The sequence below is a fragment of the Nicotiana tabacum genome, chromosome 23, assembly GCF_000715075.1.
Source record: "Nicotiana tabacum cultivar K326 chromosome 23, ASM71507v2, whole genome shotgun sequence".
Classification (NCBI taxonomy): Eukaryota; Viridiplantae; Streptophyta; class Magnoliopsida; order Solanales; family Solanaceae; genus Nicotiana; species Nicotiana tabacum.
This window is the reverse complement of record NC_134102.1, coordinates 76,161,822-76,171,423: the sequence shown is the minus strand read 5'-3', so window position 1 is coordinate 76,171,423 and position 9,602 is coordinate 76,161,822. Positions and strand designations below refer to the sequence as shown.

The 9,602-nt window shown below is 34.0% G+C and overlaps 1 long non-coding RNA gene across 1 annotated transcript; it reads right to left on the bottom strand.

Annotated features, from left to right (window-relative positions):
• Window positions 1-202: 202 nt before the first annotated feature.
• Window positions 203-5,624, bottom strand: LOC107788189 (uncharacterized). The gene is made up of 2 exons (XR_001648558.2): window positions 5,099-5,624; window positions 203-508 (listed from the first exon to the last, which is right to left on the bottom strand). It is a non-coding gene; the product is annotated as an uncharacterized LOC107788189 (long non-coding RNA).
• Between the last annotated feature and the right edge of the window lie 3,978 nt (window positions 5,625-9,602).

The window sequence follows — 9,602 nt, the reverse complement described above, 5'->3', positions numbered from 1 at the left end:
CTCTCTCTCTCTCTCTCTCTATATATATATATATATATATATATATATATATATATATATATATATATATATATATATATATATATATATATATATCTGAATGTCACTATTACCAGAATCTCACTCTTACAGGAATTATTTGTCATGTCATTTGCCTTGCTGGAACTTGACGTACGAGTAAACATTTTTTAACTCAGAACAATCGGACCCAAGATTCAAAATATCGATTAAATTTTAATTCCCTTTCAGATAACATCCTCTTCATTCTTAGAATCAAGTACATTAATTTTTACAAAACGTACGAAAAGGAGAGTGGAAAAGAAGTACTACAACTTTTGTCAAAATTCTCAAAGACAATAAATAATCATCCTTAGACCAAGAAAAAAAAAATTGATATCATGCTTGAATGTCGTTGTTAAGGATGGCTGAGTGTGGTCATGTACATCTCTACAATTTTTTCACGAGCACTTACATCAGCAGTTGTGACTTACAATTGTTCAGATCCAGTCTGTTACAAGATAAAAACATTAAATAAAGTCATAGATAAATTAAATTTAGATAACAAGATTTTGAATCAAATTGAGTGAAATCCAAATTAAACCTCAAGTGGCGAACATTAGAAAGATCCAAAGATATTCAAAATTTACTGTTGTCCCAATTAAATTGATGCAAATCGGGCGCAAACTTTGCTCATGAATCTGCCGCCGATAGCATCTGAGCAAGGTGCACCCGAGTTGCACCAATTAATTAGAGACAACGTAAGGAAAAAAGTAGTCAGTCTGTCCGCACACTTCGTGTCTAAATAGAAAAACCTCTATAGTTAAAAATATGTGTGTGTGTCTGTGTACTATGCTACAAAAGAATGATTTGTAAGGGGACAAATGGAGGCTATTTATAGATGGAACTGATGAATGGAGGGGTAAAAAGAGGGGAAGAAACGTGACTAGAGTGGGAAATATCTTTTACTCCAAATCAGATTATGTTAATCCTTTAATTTTTAAACTTAAATAAAAAATTAAGGTGAATTTACATTTATTAATTATAGTTTATACATATCAGACACTTTTAACTATGATGTACGCAATAAGTGTGACTAAATATTTTCTTAACAATCGGGTTTAACCATGGGAGAGATGAACAAAGTTAGGACTTACATTTGGATCTACATGAGAATACGTAGCTATGGAGTGACACTTGGGAAGTTTACGTGGAGCTAGTGTGGATGTACGTGCGCATGATCTAAGTTTTATATATTGACGGTTCATAAATATTTTATACATTACGTTAAGCTCACCTACAATAATATGTATTTTTCATAACAAAGTTTAATATGAATACCTAAAAGATATACTCCCTCTGTTCCACGTTATATGGCATGATTCGGAATACGATTGTCAAGTTCTTAATTTTGACCATGAAATTAGATATCGATTCGTCAAGTTTTTGAATTTATTTTATATATTTGAAAACTACATAAGAAGTATTATAATTCATAATAATTAATAATTTAAAATATTTAAGAAAAATATGATCAAAGAACAACCTCGTAGACCCCCCAAATAGTGATGTTGCCATATAAATTAAAATAGAGAAAGTAATACTATTAACTTGCTACAACCAATTAAATTGTATTGATAATTTTTATCGAGTACCTTTTTTCTTGTGTAGATATTTCTTATGTCCATGTGGTTCGGGATATATAAATATTTCAAAAATTGTTAGAAAGAAAAACAACAGAGTTTAGCTTAAAACATATTTTGTTTTTTCAAAATCACTCCACAATAAACTAAAAACAATCCGAAAGTAGGTTCTCACAACAACTAAGAAAACTCTTCTCGCATATAATTTCAAAACATGTCCAACATAAATTTTTAGCTAAAAATAGTATTATGGGAGACTGAGAAGGATACTGTATAATTTATATACCTAAGCAAGAAAAAGAAATTCGTTTTATTTTCCTAATTTCACGAAAGGAAAAAAGATCATTTTTGTTGATTAAGGCTTCTTAATTCATAATCAGGAATATAGGTAAAAAAAAAAAGAGTTATTCTTAAATTTATTTTTGATTCTTTATACAATTAGATCTTCTATTACCTAAGGAAACAACACCATTATCTTATCTACTTTGATTCCGATAAACTAACCACTTTTCTGCTACAAACACAAATAAAATAATTAAACTTAGTGCTATTTTTTCCATAATTATTTACCAAAGATTAATTTTTCAAAAGCTAAATGTAGACCAAATCCAAAAAGCCAATAGGGTTTTCACTTGTTGAATAATTCTCCGTTAAAGCTTATTTTATATTGTAAACCTGTATGATAGAATATGTTTATCGAATTCAATAATCGACTTCATTAGTACTCTATAAAAAGAACTCTTAAAATCTAAATTAATATATTGAAATACATACTATATAAGCTTATTACTTTCTGATTTCCTTACTTAACTAATGTGTAAACATAGTTATAAAAGTGTTACCATTACAAGATCATGGTATCTGATTTTCTTTAAGTTTTTCAAGGAAGTATATAATGATCATGAGATTTTTAAGCCATAAGTTAGGATCAAATATAGAAAATCTTAAAGCATTTATAGAAATTAATTGTGATGTATTAAGAAATTCTTGAAGACGTTGCAAAATCGAGAAAATCAGCTTGAAATTTTGTAGCTTCTCTTTCTTCTAAAGTTGATAAGTAATTAGCCACCTTCATAATACATTGAGATTGGAAATATTTGCTAAGCTCTAACAATTTAGATGGATTTTATATGCATCTTAAAATCAGCTAGGTCTTAGAGATTGCCCCTGTATAGCAAACACTTGCCTTTAATTAAGACTTGGTTTCTATCCCTTATTCTGATGAAAAAGAAAAGTGAAGTAAAGCAAGAAAAATAAGTTGATAGTAAAATTCATTGCTCAAACCAAATATCAGGTTAAGCTTAACGTATAATTTATAACGCCATCCAAAATCCAATATGAATAATTATATGCAATGATCGATTTTTAAAGATTCCGAAAGAATCCAACGCTACATAACGATATATATATATAATTAGTTGCGTTAGATAAGAGAATTTTCTTTATATTTTCACGAAACAGCAAACAATCAACTCCTAGATTCAAGCACAAGAGATCTTAAGTGAGTGAAGTTCAAGAAAGATTTTTCATGTGACGACCTAATAGGCCGTTTTGAGTACTAACTTTCTTTTTTGCGTTTCGAGTAACTTGCATGTGTGGTCCGTATCGACTTTCGAAAAGTTCAAATGTAAATATTTGAAGAAAATGTGATTTTTAACTTTAAAAATGGCTAGATTTGACGCGGTCAAAATTTTTGGTAAACGACTTCGGATCGGTGTTTTGACGATTCTGGTAGGTTCATATGATGAATTTAGACTTGTACGCATGTGTCACACCTCCTTTTCTACCCCACAAAAGATATATGTATTTTATGGATCGTTGTGGGTTAAATAGTTTTTCCAATAAAAGTGACAAATTTAAGTAGAGATTATTTTATTTACAGAGTCGCCACTTGAAATTGAGTTTTTGGGGTGTTCCAAGTCACCTTTTATTTGAATCCCTAGTCAAAGGAAGATTTGACTCTATTATTATTGGTCTGCGAAAACAAAGTTCGGGTAAGGAATTCTGTTGACCGGGGAGAAGGTGTAAGGTATTCCCCGAGTCCCGTGGTTCTAGCACGGTCGCTTTATTGACTACATTTGGCTTATATTATTTTTGGATAACCTGTGTTGTATTGGTTTCCGTGTTTTACCTATGCCCGTTTTTATTGCTTGATTAGATTTATGAAAATTATCTTGAAATAAGTCACGTGTACATGTGTGCACTCACTTTATTTGGCGTGTCAAGAATCATGCCACGCATACGTACACAATTAATAACACATTTATTACTATTCAAAATTGATTGGTCAAGTCGCGTGAATGCGCACTTGTATTTGGGGTTACGTATCCCGACTATGCCACGGGAACTGTACCTATAGCCATGATGATTTATTAATCGTGCCTAAAGCAAGCTACAAATGTTCATAGATTATCTAGTTTTCAGGATTATTGTGGAAGAAATGTATGATTTAACTATTATGAATTTATTTAAAAGGATACTTAAAACTAAAGTTAATGCTACAACCCAAACAATTTATGCTTGTATCTTTACTGATGTGACTAACCAAAAGGATGAGACATGAAAAACATTTTAAACACCAAACTCTTTTAATTTCTGGCCAAAACAAATTGGTTCTCCACTTAAAAAAAAACGGCCCAGAATCCTTGCTAAATGCAAATTTCTTAATATTAAGGTATCATTGTTAAAATCAAACACCCATTCTAATGAAAACTTTTAGCACAAAAAAAATGACTTACTGTAGCCGTTTAATTTATTCAACTACATTCGAGCTAAGCAGATTTCAAACAATAGTAAAGAAGCAAAATTATTCTACTAGACAATTTCGAAATCATTAGACGAAACATAGGCGTTTTCTGTACTCTTCTTTCTCTTCGTCTTTTTCCTCGTTTTTTTCCTTTGTCTATGTGATCAAACAAGTTTGAAATTACCACACTAACTTAGTACATAAAATTGAAACTCGAAATTTACAATAACATAAGGTGAACTACCATTATTTCTGCTCGAATGCTTTGGCTCTACATTTCCAGATTCAATATTCAACAACTCTTTTTATTTACTGTTAGTGACTAAAAAAAAACATCTTAAACAACTCCTTTTCTAATTCACTAAATAATCAAAGCCATTTGAGACATAGGATGGTAGATATGATAATCTATGGAAGGCACTGCACACTTGTATAAATCAACTCATTAACCTAGGCACAAATAAATCATCACAAAGTCAATGTAACTTCAAATCTACTAAATAATAATCTAAACATGAGAGATTCTGTATGTGAATAGCAGAAAACGAATCCAGATTTCATAGCAAAATAGAAGAATTGATTCACTTTATTTTTTTTATAGAACAATAACTTGAATTCAAAGGATGAATACCTGATTGTACGGGAATTACTCTATGAGTGCCAAATAAAGGCTAGACAAAAGGCAGAATGAAGCTCAGCAAAACAAAAATACCTTTTAGCAAGGAGGATCTGACTTTGTTTGCTCAAAACTAAAAGACGACCAAGACCGTGACTCTAGAACCTCGAATTCGTAGCTTGCCGGAGTTCGACGAACCTCAGACATACTCGACTAGGCTTGAATATTTTTAATGATTGAGATTGGGACTGATATGTGCTACCTTGTCACTGATTTTTATGAAATTTCAGGTGGATTCAAAGTGGATTTGTAGTGATATGTATTGAAGATGAAGCTGAATTTAAGGAATGGCTGAAAGTTTTTTTGTTTTATCCTAGAAAGACGGAAACTCGAATTGAGGAAGAAGGCTGCCCGTTGTTTTCTTTCTGTTCCCTCTCTCTTGTGCAAAGATAATCCCCCACCTTTCGTGATGAGTGTGTGTGTTTCATATAAGAGAGAGATGAGGAAGGGTGAGTTGTTAAAGAAGAATAGTGAGAGTATGGGTTGTTAGGGAATAATTGTCAGGAATAATTTGTGAGTGGGCCAAGGGTGAGTAGAAAGTGAGTGTGTGCACGTGAGGGAGTTGGGGGAAAAGAGATAAAATGAGTGTGTGATGTGAGGAAGATGGGGAAAAGGGATAAAATAAGAGAAGGTCTTATCTGAGGGGAATATTTTGCGGGGAAGGGGAAAGGCATAAAAGAGAAAGGAAAAATTATGAGAAGTGTGTGCATGTGCATTCAAAATTGTGTTGGTAAGATCTAAGAGATTCTTTTTTTTGAAATAAGAAGTTTGTTACCAAACTTTTTATCTGCCGTGAGTTGGCATAAATATAATTAATTTTTTTTTTATTTTAGTCTGTTATTTCTTTTAAAACTAATAAAATGCTTAACTTAAAAAAATGTAAATAGATCAAGAATAGTTAGACCTAGGAGAAAATACAAGAAGTGTGACTATTTTTGTAGTTTTAAATTTTATTAAATAAATCTCCTAAAAAATAAAATAAAGCTAAAATATAAAGATTAAACTTAAAACTATTTAAATACTAAAAAGTGTTAAAACAAATATAAAGATGGTCAAAATTAGGTGCTCACAGCATGTTTGGTTGGGTCCCGGGGTGATCCGAGACCATTTTGGTACTTTATATGAAAAGTTGAAAAAATGAGTTTAAACTTTGAAAATTCTTGAGTTTTTTATCTTAATTTGATGATTTGAGCTTACGAGCGAGTTCGTGTAATATTATGATACTTACATAGATGTCCAGATTGGAGCCCGAGGGGCTCGGGTGAGTTTTGGATGCACTGCGAATGGTTTGGACAGTTGAGAAAAATGCTGGTGTTGCTGAACTGCAGGTCTTGCATTTGTAAGGTTAGGCTCGCATCTGCGATTACTGGGAAGGGACTGGGCACTTCACTTTTGCAAAGTCTTTATCGCTTTTGCGATCTGGAGGATATTCGCATTTGCGACACTGGGAATTTTGGAGCAGTTTTGCAAATCCGAAGCTTGGTTCGCTTTTGCGAGAGGTTGGACCTTCGCAAATGCGAAGGGTTGGTTACATTTGTGACATCTGGGAGGCTCATACATTGGTCTCTTTTGCGATGAGTGATTTGCTTTTGCGAACGCTGCAATTGCGAATATGAGTTCACAATTACGATATTTGCAGCTAGGTAAAAATTGAAAATTTCGGGACTTAGCTCATTTTATACCATTTTTGAGACCTAGACTCCATAGAGGCGATTTTTGGAGAACAATTTCTTCCCAACTTCATATGTTAGTAACTTTAACTTGTTTTCATTCAATTTTCATTAATATTTCATGAATTTTACTATCAAATCTAAGATTATAGAGTAGAAATTAGGAATTTTATAAAATTGATATTTAAACCTCAAATTGAGGTTGGATTTCTAAATAAATCACATATTTCGGCTCGGGAATGAATGGATAATCGGGGCTTGGTCTTAATTTCAGATTTCGACCATGTGGGCCAGATTGACTTTTTGTTAACCTTTTCAATTATGTTAAAGATTGAACCTTTTGGTATAAGGGTAGTTTCTAAAGCTTGTTTTGACTTGTTTGAGCAATATTTGACTAGATTTGGTGGATTTGGAGGCTTGTTCTAAAGGAAAGCCGTGTTGGGTTGTTGGTTATGTTTCGAAATAAGGTAAGTATCTTAGTTAGCCTTGATTGAGAGAAATAGGGTATAATTGAGTCTATTTGCTATGTTATCTATGTGTTGAGGGCAACGTCTATGCAAGGTAACGAGTATATATGCATTGGCCATGGGAGAAACATGGGGTAGAATTAGCCTTATTTGTACCATATTACTTTGTGTGTTATGTCTTCCATGGTTTAGATCGGTTGTATAATTCTTTGATTTTTCGTATTCATGTTATTTCCTATGTAGATTATTGAAATATTAGGAGTTGAGATCGTTGAATTATTGATTGGTTGTTTGTGCTAATTTGTTGGTAAATTCTCATATGATGAGTCATGTTCAAATACTATTTTTGATGTTGAATATGCTTCCTACCTCGCTTTGTATTGTGTTGTATGTAATGCTTGGTGAGGAAGAGCAAAATGCACGAAGGGTGTTGACGTGCTTGTGAGGAAGAGTGATTATGCACGAATGATATTTCCGTGCCTTATTCATATATTGATATCATTGCACGAAGGGTGTTTTCGTGTTTGAGTGAAAGTGAGGATATGCACGAAGGGTATTTTCGTGATTGCTATTATATTATGATATGAGGATGAGAGTAAAAGTACGAAGGGTGATGTCGTGCCGTTCTGTTGACTTCATTTCTCCTTACTTTATATTCGAAATGTGGATTTGGTTTTGTGGCTTCACTATTTACTTTTAAAAGGTTGTTCATAGTTGTTAAAAAACTACGAGTTGAGGCCTACTCAGTGACACTTTACTACTTTCCGTTTTATGCCCCTTTACTTGTGTACTTGTTGTCCATTTTACTTGTTGTTGTCTGTTGTTATACTTGATACGTTATCTGTTATTTCGTTAGCTCTTGATATATAACTACACAGGTTCCTTGTAGGTGTCTTGTCTTATGATCGTCACTACCTTGTCGGGTTTAGGCTCGGTACTTATCGAGTATTTTGGGTCGATCGTACTTATATTATACTTCTGCACTTCTTTTGTAGATTCAGATATTGGTATCAGGGGAGTCCCGATAGGTGCTTAGATGATACCAGACAGGAGATTCGAGATAGAGCTGTATTCCGTTTATAGACTTTAGGGCCATCTTCCTATTTCTATTGTACTGTTTCTACTTTTCGGACAATGTTGTACTTCTTTCAAAATAATATATTTAGTTAAATCTAGTAGCTCATGTACTGTGACTCGACGTCTCGAGATAGTTGAACGTTAGTGTGGATTCTAGACTTATCTTGTACACTTCTAAGTTGCTTTTACAATTTGTTATTATCTTGCTATTAGTCGTTAATTGCAATTCTTTCGTATCTTTCTGTTGTGTATTGGCTTGCCTAGAAAGCGTTGTTAGACACTATCACGACCTCAATTGGTTGGAATTTATGGTCATGACAAGTTGGTATCAGAGCCCTAGGTTGTATAGGTCTCACGAGTCTTAAGCAAGCTTAGTAGAGTCTGGAAGATAATACAGAGACGTCTCTACTTATCTTCTAGAGGCTATAAGGCTTTAGGAAACTTCACTTTATTTCTTTCTCTATCTGGCGACTTTGTTCTATCATTAAGATTGGATCTTTGTTCTCTTATTCTCTCACATATGGTGAGGACGCGTATTTCATCCGTGGTTGATCAGGAGCTGGAGCCCAAGAGTGCAGCCACTACCAGGGGTAGGGGCAGGGGCCGAGGAAGAGCAAGAGGTAGAGATAGAGCTCAACCTAGAGCACTCGTAGCAGCACCCGTTATTGAGCCACAAATAGATCATGATGAGGAGATCATAGTTTGACCGAGCCAGTAGGACCAACTCAAGTTCTAGAGGGGTTCATTGCTACCCTAGTGATTCAGGATGCCTTAGTCCGCAGGTTGGCTTCATGGAGAGTATAGTTCCGTTCGGCGTGTTTCTTGTGTCACCAGCCATTTCTCAGGCCGAGAGAGGAGTTCAAACTCCCTCTACTCACAACCTAGAGAAGATGGCACATGGTTATCAGACCCCAACAGTTCTACTAGTTGGGGCGGTTTAGCCTGTTATTGCTACACAGCCGGGGGACAAACCCGCGGTATCAGCTGATGAGCTTAAGAGGTTGGATAGGTTCACCAAATTATTTTCCCTTCACTTTAGTAGTGCGCCTTTAGAGGATGCCCAGGACTTCTTGGACCATTGCCATAAGATATTGTAAAGCCCCAGAAATATTTCTAACAAGATTAAGCCTAATTCGAGCTAAAGAGAATAATTAGCGAGACCTCGAAGTACATACAGAACCATGTGAAAGTAGCAGGGTCATTGGGATACTTGAACATAAGGTCATAAGGGTTATGGGTCCTTAGGTTGAGTGGCTAAATGAATGACTTGGAGGGTTTAGCAAATAAAGGAGGAAAATTTTTTTTGTACCAGCGTAGCTAGGATGC